This window comes from Triticum aestivum, chromosome 2A, assembly GCF_018294505.1.
Source record: "Triticum aestivum cultivar Chinese Spring chromosome 2A, IWGSC CS RefSeq v2.1, whole genome shotgun sequence".
Lineage (NCBI taxonomy): Eukaryota > Viridiplantae > Streptophyta > Magnoliopsida > Poales > Poaceae > Triticum > Triticum aestivum.
This window is the reverse complement of record NC_057797.1, coordinates 768,765,767-768,784,405: the sequence shown is the minus strand read 5'-3', so window position 1 is coordinate 768,784,405 and position 18,639 is coordinate 768,765,767. Positions and strand designations below refer to the sequence as shown.

General features: G+C 44.7%; 1 pseudogene; it reads left to right on the top strand.

Annotated features, from left to right (window-relative positions):
* LOC123186607 (probable indole-3-pyruvate monooxygenase YUCCA10) overlaps window positions 1-18,639 on the top strand; it is a 33,703-nt pseudogene that overhangs the window by 14,202 nt on the left and 862 nt on the right.

The following is an 18,639-nucleotide window of genomic DNA, read 5'->3' as shown; positions in this document are numbered from 1 at the left end:
CACCGGCCGCCGTCCTTGCTCCGCCGCCTCGTCGCCGGCGCACCTCGCCGGGCCGGAGCCGGACCTCCTCGCCTCGCTGCCGCCACCTCGCCGCCCGGCGTCGGTGACCGCGCCCGGCGCCCCCTCCTCTCACCGGCCTCGGATCCGGCCGGATCCACCGCTCCCACGCGACCCCGCCGCTTCTTCGAGCTCCGGCGGCTATAGTGTTTTCCGGCGAGCCTCGGGATCCGTGCCACCAAAACCCTAGATCTGGACCTGAGGATCCCTAGGGTTGACTTTCCCTTCCCCTCTTAATTTTTTATGCTATGTTTGACTGCTCATATCTCCGCATCCGTAGCTCCGCTTTGGACATATGATATATCAAAATCTTCGCCTCGACGAGTATATCATTTCATCCCATTGCATCATTTGCATTCGAGGTCATCTTGATGCCCAAAATGCTGTTAGAAGGAGGCATCGTGAGTTAAACTGCAGATCCGTTAGCTCATCATTGACTTTTGTCATTTTTGCCATGATTATTGTGTGCATGATATGCCTGTGACCCTTTGGGATGAATTGTTAAGCATTTTGTCTTCTTTCTAGAGGTGCCACCCATGCATTTTTAGGATGTGTGTGGTGTCTTGTGCAAGCTTGCAAAGAGGGGCACCTGAGTAATCTGTTTTTAGGGACTTAGTGATTTTTCACCAAGTCTGGGAAGTTTTAGTTCATGATGCTATATGTCCAGCTTGTTTCCTAGTGATCCGTGCCTCTTTTGAGGATGATCAGTAAGGGCGTTTTGATATTTATGTTGCGCTTTATCCATCCATGTCTTTACTTGTTATGTTGGAGCACCCTAGGTTGAGTCAATCGAGCTCAACTTTTGCATCGTTGTTAATTTGGGCAGATCGTGAATTCTTTTGCGATTTTGCCGGTGCTATTGCTAGTGATCCATGCGTGCTATGCCATCGTTCTTGCCATGTCTAGCTAGAATTTTGTGCCTTCTTTATGGATATATGCTTGCCTTGCCATGACTTGCACCGTAGTGAGTGCATCGAGCTCGTTTACATGCCTCCGTGAGTTATAATTTCAGCATGTCTCAGTTTTCACCAAGTCTGAAAACTGATTGTGTTTCATCTATGTTCGTGTGCTCGGTAGAGTATTTTGTGAACCCTTTTGGCCCCAGGTCACTTTGGGTCTTTTGTTAAGCTTGTTGAGTAGCTCCATGCCATGCTCTTACTTTTCATGTTCAGGTTATGTTTCATGTTGTTTTGCTGCTGCGAAGAGAGCATCATGGTCTGAGATTTCAGACTAGTGTTAATTTCACTAAGTCTGAAATCTGTTTTGCTTATTCATTTTTGCCATGCTTGTTTGAACCCCTTAATGGATGAATTTGCCTATAGCTCAGTCCTAGTTATTTGTTAAGCATCTTGTGTATATCCCTGCCATGGTTTTTGTTTTCATGTTTGGTGGCTGTAGCATGTTCATTTCGTTGCATTTAGGAGCCTACTTGCCGTAAATCGCAGATCGGTTCGTTTCGTAAAACGCTTGCCATTTCCAAACCGTAGCTCCGATTCCTATGATCTTTATATCGTTTTCAGGGGATTTCTTCCCCCCTATCCAGTGGCACATTTGGTTTTCCAAGTTGAGGCCAGGTTCATACATTTCCTGTCACGTCTTGCATTTTGCATCCCGCATCGCATCCCGCATAGCATACCATCTTTGCATATTATTGGTTGCCCTTGCACGTGGTTGATTGTATCCTTGTTGCTTGTTTGTGTTGTTGGGTAGAGCCGGGAGACGAGTTCGCTAACGAGGAGCCCGTTGAGTTTGCTTTTGAGGATCCAGCCAACTCTGACAACTGTGCAGGCAAGATGATCCTACCCTCGAAATCACTACTATCTTTGCTATGCTAGTTTGCTCGCTCTTTTGCTTTGCCAATGCTACGATGCCTACCACTTGCTTGTCAGCCTCCCAATTGCCATGATTGAGCCTCTAACCCACCTTCGTCCTAGCAAACCGTTGATTGGCTATGTTACCGCTTTGCTCAGCCCCCTTCTTATAGCGTTGCTAGTTGCAGGTGAAGATTGGAGCCGTTCCTTGTTGGAACATTTATTTACTTGTTGGGATATCATTATATTGCCATGTTATCTTAATGCATCTATATACTTGGTAAAGGGTGGAAGGCTCGGCCTCTCGCCTTGTGTTTTGTTCCACTCTTGCCGCCCTAGTTTTCCATCATATCGGTGTTATGTTCCCGGATTGTTGCGTCCCTCACGCGGTTGGGCTATAATGGGAACCCCTTGATAGTTCGCCTTGATTAAAGCTTTTCCAGCAATGCCCAACTGTTGGGGAACATAGCAGAAATTCAAAATTTTCCTACGTGTCACCAAGATCTATCTATGGAGAGACTAGCAACGAGGGGGAGGAGAGTGCATCTACATACCCTTGTAGATCGCTAATCGTACTCGTCGTGATCCAAATCACCGATGATCCTAGTGCCGAACGGATGGCACCTCCGCGTTCAACACACGTACAGCACGGCGACGTCTCCCACGCCTTGATCCAGCAAGGAGAGAGGGAGAGGTTGAGGAAGACTTCATCCAACAGCAGCACAATGGCGTGGTGGTGGTGGAGGAGCGTGGCTATCCTGCAGGGCTTCGCCAAGCACCACAGAAGAGGAGGAAGAAGAGACGCAGGGCTGCACCAAGAGAGATTGAATCGCATGTATAATGGGCAGCCCCTTAGGCCTCATATATATAGGGGAAGGGGAGGGGCTGCGCCCCCTCTAGGGTTCCCATGCCTAGGGGGGCGGCAGCCCTAGATGGGGAGCAAGGGGGCGGCCAAGAGGGGAGAGAGGGAGGCGCCCCCTAGGGTGGGCCTTAGGCCCATATAAGCCTAGGGTTTCCTCCTTTTTTCCTCCTAGCTGCCCTTGGGCCTTGTGGGAGGCGCACCAGCCCACTTAGGGGCTGGTTCCTCACCACCCTTGGCCCATGCAAGCCTCCGGGGTTGGTGGCCCCACTTGGTGGACCCCCGGGACCCTCCCGGTGGTCCCGGTACGTTACCGATAAACCCCGAAACTCTTCCGGTGACCAAAACAGGACTTCCCATATATAAATCTTTACCTCCGGACCATTCCGGAACTCCTCGTGACGTCCGGGATCTCATCCGAGACTCCGAACAACATTCGGTAACCACATACAAACTTCCTTTATAACCCTAGCGTCATCGAACCTTAAGTGTGTAGACCCTACGGGTTCGGGAGACATGCAGACATGACCGAGACGTTCTCCGGTCAATAACCAACAGCGGGATCTGGATACCCATGTTGGCTCCCACATGTTCCACGATGATCTCATCGGATGAACCACGATGTCAAGGACTTAATCAATCCCATATACAATTCCCTTTGTCTATCGGTACGATACTTGCCCGAGATTCGATCGTCGGTATCCAGATACCTTGTTCGATCTCGTTACCTGCAAGTCTCTTTACTCGTTCTGTAACACATCATCCCGTGATCAACTCCTTGATCACATTGTGCACATTACGATGATGTCCTACCGAGTGGGCCCAGAGATACCTCTCCGCTTACACGGAGTGACAAATCCCAGTCTCGATTCGTGCCAACCCAACAGACACTTTCGGAGATACCTGTAGTGCACCTTTATAGTCACCCAGTTACGTTGTGACGTTTGGTACACCCAAAGCATTCCTACGATATCCGGGAGTTGCACAATCTCATGGTCTAAGAAAATGATACTTGACATTAGAAAAGCTTTAGCATACGAACTACACGATCTTTGTGCTAGGCTTAGGATTGGGTCTTGTCCATCACATCATTCTCCTAATGATGTGATCCCGTTATCAACGACATCCAATGTCCATGGTCAGGAAACCGTAACCATCTATTGATCAACGAGCTAGTCAACTAGAGGCTTACTAGGGACATGGTGTTGTCTATGTATCCACACATGTATCTGAGTTTCCTATCAATACAATTATAGCATGGATAATAAACGATTATCATGAACAGGGAAATATAATAATAATCAATTTATTATTGCCTCTAGGGCATATTTCCAACAGTCTCCCACTTGCACTAGAGTCAATAATCCAGTTCACATCGATATGTGATTAACACTCAAGGTCACATCCTCATGTGACTAACACCCTAAAGAGTTCTGGGTTTGATCATGTTATGCTTGTGAGAGAGGTTTTAGTCAACGGGTCTGAACCTTTCAGATCCGTGTGTGCTTTACAAATCTCTCTGTCATCTCCTAGATGCAGCTACCACGCTCTATTTGAAGCTATTCCAAATAACTATTCTACTTGGAGCTATTCTAAATTGTAGCTCCATTATATGTATCCGGTATCTCTACTCAGAGCTATCCGGATAGGTTTTAAGCTTGCATCGACGTAACCCTTTACGATGAACTCTTTTACCACCTCCATAACCGAGAAACTTCCTTAGTCCACTAGTTACTAAGGATAACTTTGACCATTCTTGGATCACTCTTGTACCCCTTGACTGACTCATGGCAAGGCACACTTCAGGTGCGGTACACAGCATAGCATACTGTAGAGCCTATGTCTTAAGCATAAGGGACGACTTTCGTCCTTTCTTTCTATTCTGCCGCGGTCGAGCTTTAAGTCTTAACTTCATACCTTACAACTCAGGCAAGAACTCCTTCTTTGACTGATCCATTTTGAACACCTTCAAGATCATGTCAAGGTATGTGCTCATTTGAAAGTTCCATTAAGCATTTTGATCTATCCTTATAGATCTTGATGCTCAATGTTCAAGTAGCTTAATCCAGGCTTTCCATTTAAAAACACTTTCCAAATAATCCTATATGCTTTCCAGAAATTCTACGTCACTTCTGATCAACAATATGTCAACAACATATACTTATCAGAAATTCTATAGTGCTCCCACTCACTTCTTTGGAAATACAAGTTTCTCATAAACTTTGTATACACCAAAATCTTTGATCATCTCATCAAAGCATACATTCCAACTCCGAGATGCTTACTCCAGTCCTTAGAAGGATTGCTGGAGCTTTGCATACTTATTAGCATATTTCAGGATTGACAAAACCTTCCGGTTGTATCACATACAACCTTTCCTCATAAATCGTCGAGGAAACAATGTTTTGACACCCTATCTGCAAGATTTCATAAATAGTGCAGTAACTGCTAATATAATTCCAACAGACTTTTAGCATCGCTACGAGTGAGAAAGTCTCATCGTAGTCAACTCCTTGAACTTGTCGGGAAACTTCTAACGACAAGTCGAGCTTTCTTAATGGTGACATTTACCATCATTGTCCGTCTTCCTTTAAAATCCATCTATACTCAACAGCCTCACGACCATCGAGCTGTTCTGTCAAAGTCTACACTTTTGTTTCCATACATGGATCCTCTCTCGGATTTTATGGCCTCGAGCCATTTATCGGAATCCGGGCCCACCATCGCTTCTCCATAGCTCGTAGGTTCATTGTTGTCTAGCAACATGACTTCCAAGACAGGATTACGTACCACTTTGAAGTAGTACGCATCCTTGTCATCCCACGAGGTTTGGGAGTGACTTGATCCGAAGTCTCGTGATCAATATCATAAGCTTCCACTTCAATTGGTGTAGGTGCCACAAGAACAACTTCCTGTGCCCTGCCACACACTAGTTGAAGAGATGATTCAATAACCTCATCAAGTCTCCACCATCCTCCCACTCAATTCTTTCAAGAGAAACTTTTCCTCGAGAAAGGACCCAATTCTAGAAACAATCCCTTATTGCTTTCGGATCTAAGACAGGAGGTATACCCAACTGTTTTGGGTGTCCAATGAAGATGCATTTATCCGCTTTGGGTTCGAGTTTATCAGCCTGAAACCTTTTTCACATAAGCGTCGCAGCCCCAAACTTTTAAGAAATGACAGCTTAGGTTTCTCTAAACCATAGTTCATACGGTTTCATCTCATCGGAATTACGTGGTGCCCCCTTTAAAGTGAATGTGGTTGTCTCTAATGCATAACCCATAAACTATTGTGGTAATTTGATAAGAGACATCATGGTATGCATCATATCCAATAGGGTGCAGTTATGATGTTCGGACACACCATCACACTATGGTGTTCCAGGCTGTATTAGTTGTGAAACAATTTCCACAATGTCTTAATTCTGTGCCAAACTCGTAATTCAGATATTCATCTCTATGATCATATCATAGATATTTTATCCTCTTGTCACGACGATCTTTCAACTTCACCCTGAAATTACTTGAACCTTTCAATAATTTAGACACGTGATTCATCAAGTAAATATACTCAACATCTACTCAGATCATCTGTGAAGTAAGAACATAACGATATCCACTACATGCCTCAGCACTCATTGGACTGCACACATCAAAATGTATTACTTCCAACAAGTTGCTTTCTAGTTCCATTTTACTGAAACCGAGGCTTTCAGTCATCTTGCCCATGTGGTATGATTTGCATGTCTCAACTGATTCAAAATCAAGTGAGTCCAAACGGTCCATTTGCATGGAGTTTCTTCATGCATATACACCAATAGACATGGTTCGCATGTCTCAAACTTTTCAAAAATGAGTGAGCCCAAAGATCCATCAACATGGAGCTTCCTCATGCATTTTATACCGATATGACTTACGTGGCAGTGCCACAAGTAGGTGGTACTATCATTACTATCTTTTGGCATGAACATGTGTATCACTACGATCGAGATTCAATAAACCATTCATTTTAGGTGTAAGACCATTGAAGGTATTATTCAAATAAATAGAGTAACCATTATTCTCCTTAAATGAATAACCGTATTGCGATAGACATAATCCAATCATGTCTATGCTCAACGCAAACACCAATCTCGATGGTAGAGGGAGCGTACGATATTTGATCAACCTTGGAAATACTTCCAACACATATCGTTATCTCACCTTTAGCTAGTCTCCGTTTATTCCGCAGCTTTTATTTCGAGTTACTAACACTTAGCAACCGAACCGGTATCTAATACCCTGGTGCTACTAGGAGTACTAGTAAAGTACACATTAACATAATGTATATCCAATATACTTCTATCGACCTTGCCAGCCTTCTTATCTACAAAGTATCTAGGGTAATTCTGCTCCAGTGGCTGTTCCTCTTATTACAGAAGCACTTAGTCTCGGGTTTGGGTTCAACCTTGGGTTTCTTCACTAGAGCAACAGCTGAATTGCCGTTTCATGAAGTATCCCTTCTTGCCCTTGCCCTTCTTGAGACTAGTGGTTTCACCAACCATCAACAATTGATGCTCCTTCTTGATTTCTACCTTTGTGGTGTCAAACATCGCGAATATCTCAAGGATCATCATATATGTCCCTGATATATTATAGTTCATCACAAAGCTCTAGCAGCTTGGTGGTAATGACTTCGGAGAACTATCACTATTTCATCTGGAAGATCAACTCCCACTCGATTCAAATGATTGTTGTACTCAGACAATCTGAGCACAAGCTCAACAATTGAGCTTTTCTCCTTAGTTTGTAGGCTAAGAAAATCGTCGGAGGTCTTATACCTCTTGACGTGGGCACGAGCCTGAAATCCCAATTTCAGCCCCAAAACATCCCATATGTTTCGCGACGTTTCAAAACTGTCTTTGGTGCCTCAACTCTAAACCGTTTAACTGAACTATCATGTAGTTATCAAAACATGTATGTCAGATGTTCAACATCCACAGACAACATTCGAGGTTCAGCACACTGAGCGGTGCATTAAGGACATAAGCCTTCTAAGAAGCAATGAGGACAATCCTCAATTTACGGACCTAGTCCGCATAATTGCTACTATCAACTTTCAACTATTTTTTTCTCTAGGAACATATCTAAACAGTAGAACTAAAGCGCGAGCTACGACATAATTTGCAAAATCCTTTTTGACTATGTTCAGGATAATTAAGTTCATCTTATGAACTCCCACTCAGATAGACATCCCTCTAGTCATCTAAGTGATTACATGATCCGAGTCAACTAGGTCGTGTCCGATCATCACGTAAGACGGACTAGTCAACGTCGGTGAACATTTTCATGTTGATCGTATCTACCATACGACTCATGCTCGACCTTTCGGTCTTCTGTGTTCCGAGGCCATGTCTGTACATGCTAGGCTCGTCAAGTTAACCCTAAGTGTTTCGCGTGTGTAAATCTGTCTTACACCCGTTGTATGTGAACGTTAGAATCTGACACCCGATCATCACGTGGTGCTTCGAAACACGAACTATCGCAATGGTGCACAGTTAGGGGGAACACTTTCTTGAAATTTTAATGAGGGATCATCTTATTTACTACCGTCGTTCTAAGCAAATAAGATGTATAAACATGATAAACATCACATGCAATCAAATAATAGTGACATGTGTTGGGGAACGTAGTAATTTCAAAAAATTTCCTACGCACACGCAAGATCATGGTGATGCATAGCAACGAGAGGGGAGAGTGTTGTCTACCTACCAACGCAGACCGACTGCGGAAGCGATCACACAACATAGAGGAAGTAGTCGTACGTCTTCCCGATTCGACCGGTCCAAGCACCGTTACTCCGGCACCTCCGAGTTCTTAGCACACGTTCAGCTCGATGACGATCCTCGGGCTCCGATCCAGCAAAGCGTCGAGGAAGAGTTCCGTCAGCACGACGGCGTGGTGACGATCTTGATGTACTACCGACGCAGGGCTTCGCCTAAGCACTACAACGGTATGATCGAGGTGGAATTTGGTGGCAGGGGCACCGCACACGGCTGAGGAACGATCTCAAGGATCAACTTGTGTGTCTAGAGGTGCCCCCTGCCCCCGTATATAAAGGATGAGAGGGGGAGGGCTGGCCGGCCAAGCAAGGGAGGCGCAGGAGGAGTCCTACTCCTACCGGGAGTAGGACTCCCCCCTCCAATCCTAGTCCAACTAGGTTTTCTCAAGTGGGAAAGAGAGAGGGGTTGGCCGGCCACCTTCCCTAGTCCTAATAGGACTAGGGGAAGGGGGGAGGCGCGCAGCCCATGGGGCAGCCCTTTCACCTTTCTCCCAAGGCCCATGTTGGCCCATTTGGCTCCCGGGGGGTTCCGGTAACCCTCCCAGTAATCCGGTAAAATCCCGATTTCACCCGAAACACTTCCGATGTCCAAACATAGGCTTCCAATATATCAATCTTTATGTCTCGACCATTTCGAGACTCCTCGTCATGTCCGTGATCACATCCGGGACTCCGAACAACCTTCGGTACATCAAAATGCATAAACTCATAATAACTGTCATCGTAACGTTAAGCGTGCGGACCCTACGGTTCGAGAACAATGTAGACATGACCGAGACACGTCTCTGGTCAATAACCAATAGTGGGACCTGGATGCCCATATTGGCTCCTACATATTCTACGAAGATCTTTATCGGTCAGACCGCATAACAACATACGTTGTTCCCTTTATCATCGGTATGTTACTTGCCCGAGATTCGATCGTCGGTATTCAATACCTAGTTCAATCTCGTTACTGGCAAGTCTCTTTACTCGTTCCGTAATACATCATCTCACAACTAACATCTTAGTTATAATGCTTGCAAGACTTATGTGATGTGTATTACCGAGAGGGCCCAAAGATACCTCTCCGACACTCGGAGTGACAATACCTAATCTCGAAATACGCCAACCCAACATCTACCATTGGAGACACCTGTAGTACTCCTTTATAATCACCCAGTTACGTTGTGACGTTTGGTAGTACCCAAAGTGTTCCTCCGGTAAACGGGAGTTGCATAATCTCATAGTCATAGGAACATGTATAAGTCATGAAGAAAGCAATAGCAACATACTAAACGATCGGGTGCTAAGCTAATGGAATGGGTCATGTCAATCAGATCATTCAACTAATGATGTGACCTCGTTAATCAAATAACAACTCTTTTGTCCATGGTTAGGAAACATAACCATCTTTGATTAACGAGCTAGTCAAGTAGAGGCATACTAGTGACACTCTGTTTGTCTATGTATTCGCACATGTATTATGTTTCCGGTTAATACAATTCTAGCATGAATAATAAACATTTATCATGATATAAGGAAATAAATAATAACTTTATTATTGCCTCTAGGGCATATTTCATTTAGTCTCCCACTTGCACTAGAGTCAATAATCTAGTTCACATCGCCATGTGATTTAACAGCAATAGTTCACATCACCATGTGATTAACACCCATAGTTCACATCGTCATATGACCAACACTCAAAGGGTTTACTAGAGTCAGTAATCTAGTTCACATATCTATGTGATTAACACCCAAAGAGTACTAAGGTGTGATCATGTTTTGCTTGTGAGATAATTTTAGTCAACGGGTCTGTCATATTCAGATCCGTAAGTATTTTGCAAGTTCTATGTCTACAATGCTCTACATGGAGCTACTCTAGCTAATTGATCTCACTTTCAATATGTATCCAGATTGAGACTTTAGATTCATCTGGATCAGTGTCAAAAACTTGCATCGACGTAACCCTTTACGATGAACCTTTTTGTCATGTCCATAATCGAGAAACATATCCTTATTTCACTAAGGATAATTCTGACTGCTGTCCAGTGATCTACTCCTAGATCACTATTGTACTCCCTTGCCAAATCAATGCAGGGTATACAATAGATCTGGTATACAGCATGACATATTTTATAGAACCTATGGCCAAGGCATAGGGAATGACTTTCATTCTCTTTCTATCTTCTGCCGTGGTCGGGCTTTGAGTCTTACTCAACTTCACACCTCGTAACACAGGCAAGATCTCTTTCTTTGACTGCTCCATTTTGAACTACTTCAAATTCTTGTCAAGGTATGTACTCATTGAAAAAACTTATCAAGTGTCTTAATCTATCTCTATAGATCTTGATACTCAATATGTAAGCAGCTTCACCGAAGTCTTTCTTTGAAAAACTCCTTTCAAACACTCCTTTATGCTTTACAGAATAATTCTACATTATTTCCGATCAACAATATGTCATTCACATATACTTATCAGAAATGCTGTAGTGCTCCCACTCACTTTCTTGTAAATACAGGCTTCACCACAAGTCTGTATAAAACTATATGCTTTGATCAACTCATCAAAGCGTATATTCCAACTCCGAGATGCTTGCACCAGTCCACAGATGGATCGCTGGAGCTTGCACATTTTTGTTAGCACCTTTCGGATTGACAAAACCTTCTGTTGCATCATATACAACTCTTCTTTAATAAATCCATTAAGGAATGCAGTTTTGTTTATCCATTTGCCAGATTTCATAAAATGCGGCAATTACTAACATGATTCAGACAGACTCAAGCATAGATACGAGTGAGAAGCTCTCATCATAGTCAACACCTTGAACTTGTCGAAAACCTTTTGCGACAATTCTAGCTTTGTAGATAGTAACACTACTATCAGCGTCCGTCTTCCTCTTGAAGATCCATTTATTCTCAATTGCTTGCCGATCATCGGGCAAGTCAACCAAAGTCCAAACTTTGTTCTCATACATGGATCACATCTCAGATTTCATGGCCTCAAACCATTTCGCGGAATCTGGGCTCATCATCGCTTCCTCATAGTTCGCAAGTTCGTCATGGTCTAGTAACATGACTTCCAAAACAGGATTACCGTACCACTCTGATGCGGATCTCACTCTAGTTTACCTACGAGATTCGGTAGTAACTTGATCCGAAGTTTCATGATCATCATCATTAGCTTCCTCACTAATTGGTGTAGGTGTCACAGAAACCGGTTTCTGTGATGTACTACTTTCCAATAAGGGAGGAGGTACAGTTACCTCATCAAGTTCTACTTTCCTCCCACTCACTTCTTTCGAGAGAAACTCCTTCTCCAGAAAGTTTCCGAATTTAGCAACAAAAGTCTTGCCTTCGGATCTGTGATAGAAGGTGTACCCAACTGTTTCCTTTGGGTATCCTATGAAGACATATTTCTCCGATTTGAGTTTGAGCTTATCGAGATGAAACTTTTTCACATAAGCATCGCAACTCCAAACTTTAAGAAACGACAGCTTAGGTTTCTTGCCAAACCATAGTTCACACGGTGTCGTCTCAACGAATATAGATGGTGCCCTATTTAACGTGAATGCAGCTGTCTCTAATGCATAACCCCAAAACGATAGTGGTAGATCGGTAAGAGACATCATAGATCATACCATATCAAGTAAAGTACGATTACGACGTTCGGACACACCATTACGCTGTGGTGTTCCGGGTGGCGTGAGTTGCGAAACTATTCCACAATTTTTCAAATGTACACCAAACTCGTAACTCAAATATTCTCCTCCACGATCAGATCGTAGAAACTTTATTTTCTTGTTACGATGATTTTCAACTTCACTCTGAAATTCTTTGAACTTTTCAAATGTTTCAGACTTGTGTTTCATTAAGTAGATATCCCCATATCTGCTCAAATCATCTGTGAAGGTCAGAAAATAATGATACCTGCTGCAAGCCTTAATATTCATCGGACCACATACATCAGTATGTATGATTTCCAACAAATCTGTTGCTTGCTTCATTGTTCCGGAGAACGGTGTTTTAGTCATCTTGCCCAAAAGGCATGGTTCGCAAGCATCAAGTGATTCATAATCAAGTGATTCCGAAAGCCCATCAGCATGGAGTTTCTTCATGCGCTTTATACCAATATGACCTAAACGGCAATGCCACAAATAAGTTGCACTATCATTATTAACTTTGCATCTTTTGGTTTCAATATTATGAATATGTGTATCACTACGATCAAGATCCAACGAACTTGTTTCATTGGGTGTATGACCATCGAAGGTTTTATTCATGTAAACAGAACAACAATTATTCTCTGACTTTAATGAATAACCGTATTGGAATAAACATGATCAAATCATATTCATGCTCAACGCAAAAACCAAATAACACTTATTTAAGTTAACACTAATCCCGAAAGTATAGGGGAGTGTGCGATGATGATCATATCAATCTTGGAACTACTTCCAACACACATCGTCACTTCACCCTTAACTAGTCTCTGTTTATTCTGCAACTCCTGTTTCGAGTTACTACTCTTAGCAACTGAACCAATATCAAATACTGAGGGGTTGCTATAAACACTAGTAAAGCACACATCAATAACATGTATATCAAATATACTTTTGTTCACTTTGCCATCCTTCTTATCTGCCAAATACTTGGGGCAGTTCCGCTTCCAGTGACCAGTCCCTTTGAAGTAGAAGCACTTAGTCTCAGGCTTAGGACCAGACTTGGGCTTCTTCACTTGAGCAGCAACTTGCTTGCCGTTCTTCTTGAAGTTCCCCTTCTTCCCTTTTGCCCTTTTCTTCAAACTAGTGGTCTTGTCAACCATCAACACTTGATGTTTTTCTTGATTTCTACCTTCGTCGATTTCAGCATCACGAAGAGCTTGGGAATCGTTTCCGTTATCCCTTGCATATCATAGTTCATCACGAAGTTCTACTAACTTGGTGATGGTGACTAGAGAATTCTGTCAATCACTATCTTATCTGGAAGATTAACTCCCACTTGATTCAAGCAATTGTAGTACCCAGACAATCTGAGCACATGCTCACTAGTTGAGCGATTCTCCTCCATCTTTTAGCTATAGAACTTGTTGGAGACTTCATATCTCTCAACTCGGGTATTTGCTTGAAATATTAACTTCAACTCCTGGAACATCTCATATGGTCCATGACGTTCAAAACGTCTTTGAAGTCCCGATTCTAAGCCATTAAGTATGGTGCACTAAACTATCAAATAGTCATCATATTGAGCTAGCCAAACGTTCATAATGTCTGCATCTGCTCCTGCAATAGGTCTGTCACCTAGCGGTGCATCAAGGACATAATTCTTCTGTGCAGCAATGAGGATAAACCTCAGATCACGGATCCAATCCGCATCATTGCTACTAACATCTTTCAACGCAATTTTCTCTAGGAACATATCAAAATAAACATAGGGAAGCAACAACGCGAGCTATTGATCTACAACATGATTTGCAAAATACTACCAGGACTAAGTTCATGATAAATTTAAGTTCAATTTAATCATATTACTTAAGAACTCCCACTTAGATAGACATCCCTCTAATCCTCTAAGTGATCACGTGATCCAAATCAACTAAACCATAACCGATCATCACGTGAGATGGAGTAGTTTTCAATGGTGAACATCTTTATGTTGATCATATCTACTATATGATTCACGCTCGACCTTTCGGTCTCTGTGTTCCGAGGCCATATCTGCATATGTTAGGCTCGTCAAGTTTAACCTGAGTATTCTGCGTGTGCTAGGCAGTATGACTTGTATCGCCCACAACTCACTTGTGTTCTACTCGTGCAAATAACATCAAACCATAAAACCTAGGCTCGGATGCCACTGTTGGGGAACGTAGTAATTTAAAAAAAATTCCTACGCACACGCAAGATCATGGTGATGCATAGCAACGAGAGGGGAGAGTGTTGTCTACGTACCAACGCAGACCGACTGTGGAAGCGATCACACAACGTAGAGGAAGTAGTCGTACGTCTTCCCGATCCGACCGATCCAAGCACCGTTACTCCGGCACCTCCGAGTTCTTAGCACACGTTTAGCTCGATGACGATCCTCGGGCTCCGATCCAGCAAAGCGTCGAGGAAGAGTTCCATCAGCACGACGGCGTGGTGACGATCTTGATGTACTACCGACGCAGGGCTTCGCCTAAGCACTACAACGGTATGATCGAGGTGGAATTTGGTGGCAGGGGCACCGCACACGGCTAAGGAACGATCTCAAGGATCAACTTGTGTGTCTAGAGGTGCCCCCTGCCCCCGTATATAAAGGATGAGAGGGGGAGGGCTGGCCGGCCAAGCAAGGGACGCGCAGGAGGAGTCCTACTCCTACCGGGAGTAGGACTCCCCCCTCCAATCCTAGTCCAACTAGGTTTTCTCAAGTGGGAAAGAGAGAGGGGTTGGCCGGCCACCTTCCCTAGTCCTAATAGGACTAGGGGAAGCGGGGAGGCGCGCAGCCCATGGGGCAGCCCTTTCACCTTTCTCCCAAGGCCCATGTTGGCCCATTTGGCTCCCGGGGGGTTCCGGTAACCCTCCCGGTAATCCGGTAAAATCCCGATTTCACCCGGAACACTTCCGATGTCCAAACATAGGCTTCCAATATATCAATCTTTATGTCTCGACCATTTCGAGACTCCTCGTCATGTCCGTGATCACATCCGGGACTCCGAACAACCTTCGGTACATCAAAATGCATAAACTCATAATAATTGTCATCGTAACGTTAAGCGTGCGGACCCTACGGTTCGAGAACAATGTAGACATGACCGAGACACGTCTCTGGTCAATAACCAATAGCGGGACCTGGATGCCCATATTGGCTCCTACATATTCTACGAAGATCTTTATCGGTCAGACCGCATAACAACATACGTTGTTCCCTTTGTCATCGGTATGTTACTTGCCTGAGATTCGATCGTCGGTATCCAATACCTAGTTCAATCTCGTTACTGGCAAGTCTCTTTACTCGTTCCGTAATACATCATCTCACAACTAACATCTTAGTTATAATGCTTGTTAGACGTCACATATATCATTCATCACATCCTTTGGCCATATCACATCACATAACATACCCTGCAAAAACAAGTTAGACGTCCTCTAATTGTTGTTTGCATGTTTTACGTGGCTGCTATGGGTTTCTAGCAAGAACGTTTCTTACCTACGCAAATACCACAACGTGATATGCCAATTGCTATTTACCCTTCATAAGGATCCTTTTCATCGAATCCGATCCGACTATAGTGGGAGAGACAGACACCCGCTAGCCACCCTATGCAACTAGTGCATGTCAGTCGGTGGAACCAGTCTCACGTAAGAGTACGTGTAAGGTCGGTCTGGGCCGCTTCATCCCACAATGCCGCCGAATTAAGATAAGACTAGTAACGGCAAGCATATTGAACAAAATCAACGCCCACAACTACTTTGTGTTCTACTCGTGCATAGAATCTATGCAATAAACCTGGCTCTGATACCATTGTTGGGGAACGTAGCAGAAATTCAAAATTTTCCTACGTGTCACCAAGATCTATCTATGGAGAGACTAGCAACGAGGGGGAGGAGAGTGCATCTACATACCCTTGTAGATCGCTAAGCGGAAGCGTTCAAGAGAACGGGGTTGATGGAGTCGTACTCGTCATGATCCAAATCACCGATGATCCTAGTGCTGAACGGACGGCACCTCCGCGTTCAACACACGTACAGCCCGGTGACTTCTCCCACGCCTTGATCCAGCAAGGAGAGAGGGAGAGGTTGAGGAAGACTTCATCCAACAGCAGCACAATGGCGTGGTGGTGGTGGAGGAGCGTGGCTATCCTGCAGGGCTTCGCCAGGCACCACAGAAGAGGAGGAAGAAGAGACGCAGGGCTGCACTAAGAGAGATTGAATCGCATGTATAATGGGCAGCCCCTTAGGCCTCATATATATAGGGGAAGGGGAGGGGCTGCACCCCCTCTAGGGTTCCCACCCCTAGGGGGGCGGCAGCCCTAGATGGGGAGCAAGGGGGCGGCCAAGAGGGGAGAGAGGGAGGTGCCCCCTAGGGTGGGCCTTAGGCCCATATAAGCCTAGGGTTTCCTCCTTTTTTCCTCCTAGCTGCCCTTGGGCCTTGTGGGAGGCGCACCAGCCCACTTAGGGGCTGGTCCCTCACCACCCTTGGCCCATGCAAGCCTCCGGGGTTGGTGGCCCCACTTGGTGGACCGCCGGGACCCTCCCGGTGGTCCCGGTACGTTACCGATAAACCCCGAAACTCTTCCGGTGACCAAAACAGGACTTCCCATATATAAATCTTTACCTCCGGACCATTCCGGAACTCCTCGTGACGTCCGGGATCTCATCCGGGACTCCAAACAACATTCGGTAACCACATACAAACTTCCTTTATAACCCTAGCATCATCGAACCTTAAGTGTGTAGACCCTACGGGTTCGGGAGACATGCAGACATGACCGAGACGTTCTCCGGTCAATAACCAACAGCGGGATCTGGATACCCATGTTGGCTCCCACATGTTCTACGATGATCTCATCGGATGAACCACGATGTCAAGGACTTAATCAATCCCGTATACAATTCCCTTTGTCTATCGGTACGATACTTGCCCGAGATTCGATCGTCGGTATCCAGATACCTTGTTCGATCTCGTTACCTGCAAGTCTCTTTACTCGTTCTGTAACACATCATCCCGTGATCAAATCCTTGATGACATTGTGCACATTATGATGATGTCCTACTGAGTGGGCCCAGAGATACCTCTCCGCTTACACGGAGTGACAAATCCTAGTCTCGATTCGTGCCAACCTAACAGACACTTTCGGAGATACCTGTAGTGCACCTTTATAGTCACCCAGTTACGTTGTGACGTTTGGTACACCCAAAGCATTCCTGCGATATCCGGGAGTTGCACAATCTCATGGTCTAAGAAAATGATACTTGACATTAGAAAAGCTTTAGCATACGAACTACACGATCTTTGTGCTAGGCTTAGGATTGGGTCTTGTCCATCACATCATTCTCCTAATGATGTGATCCCGTTATCAACGACATCCAATGTCCATGGTCAGGAAACCGTAACCATCTATTGATCAATGAGCTAGTCAACTAGAGGCTTACTAGGGACATGGTGTTGTCTATGTATCCACACATGTATCTGAGTTTCTTATCAATACAATTATAGCATGGATAATAAATGATCATCATGAATAGGGAAATATAATAATAATCAATTTATTATTGCCTCTAGGGCATATTTCCAACACCAACATTGGTTTTACCATTTTCCACCTAGCCTCTTTTTCCCTTGGGTTTCCGGAGCCCGAGGGTCATCTTATTTTAACACCCCCCGGGCCAGTGCTCCTCTAAGTGTTGGTCCAACTGTCAGCTGCCGGTGGCCACCAGGGGCAACTCTGGGCTGGCCTACCCGTACCTAGGACAATCTGAGTGTGCCCTGAGAAAGAGATATGTGCAGCTCCTATCGGGATTTGTCGGCATTCGGGCGGTGTTGCTGGACTTGTTTTAACCTGTCGAATCATCTTGTTGTACCGAGATACCGAGTCTGATCGGTGTGTCTTGGGTGGAGGTCTATTCCTTCGTTGACCGTGAGAGCTTGTTATGGTCTAAGTTGGGACCCCCCCTGCAGGGATTGATCTTTCGAAAGCCGTGCCCACGGTTATGGGCAGATGGGATTTTGTTAATGTCCGGTTGTAGATAACTTGAACCTTAATTAATTAAAATGAATCAACTGAGTGTGTTGCCGTGATGGCCTCTTCTCGGCGGAGTCCGGGAAGTGGACACGGTGTTGAAGTTATGTTTGCGCAGGTTGCTCTCTAGTCCCTCGCTCGTGCTTTGCCTCCTCTTCTCGCTCTCTTTTGCGAATAAGTTAGCCACCATATATGCTAGTCGCTTGCTGCAGCTCCACTTATACATTACCCCTTTCCTACCTATTAAGCTTAAATAGTCTTGATCGCGAGGGTGCGAGATTGCTGAGTCCCTGTGGCTCATAGATTACTATTACACCAGATGCAGGGACAGATGATACAGCTCCAGATGGTGCACTCGAGCTCAAGTGGGAGTACGACGAGGACTCTCA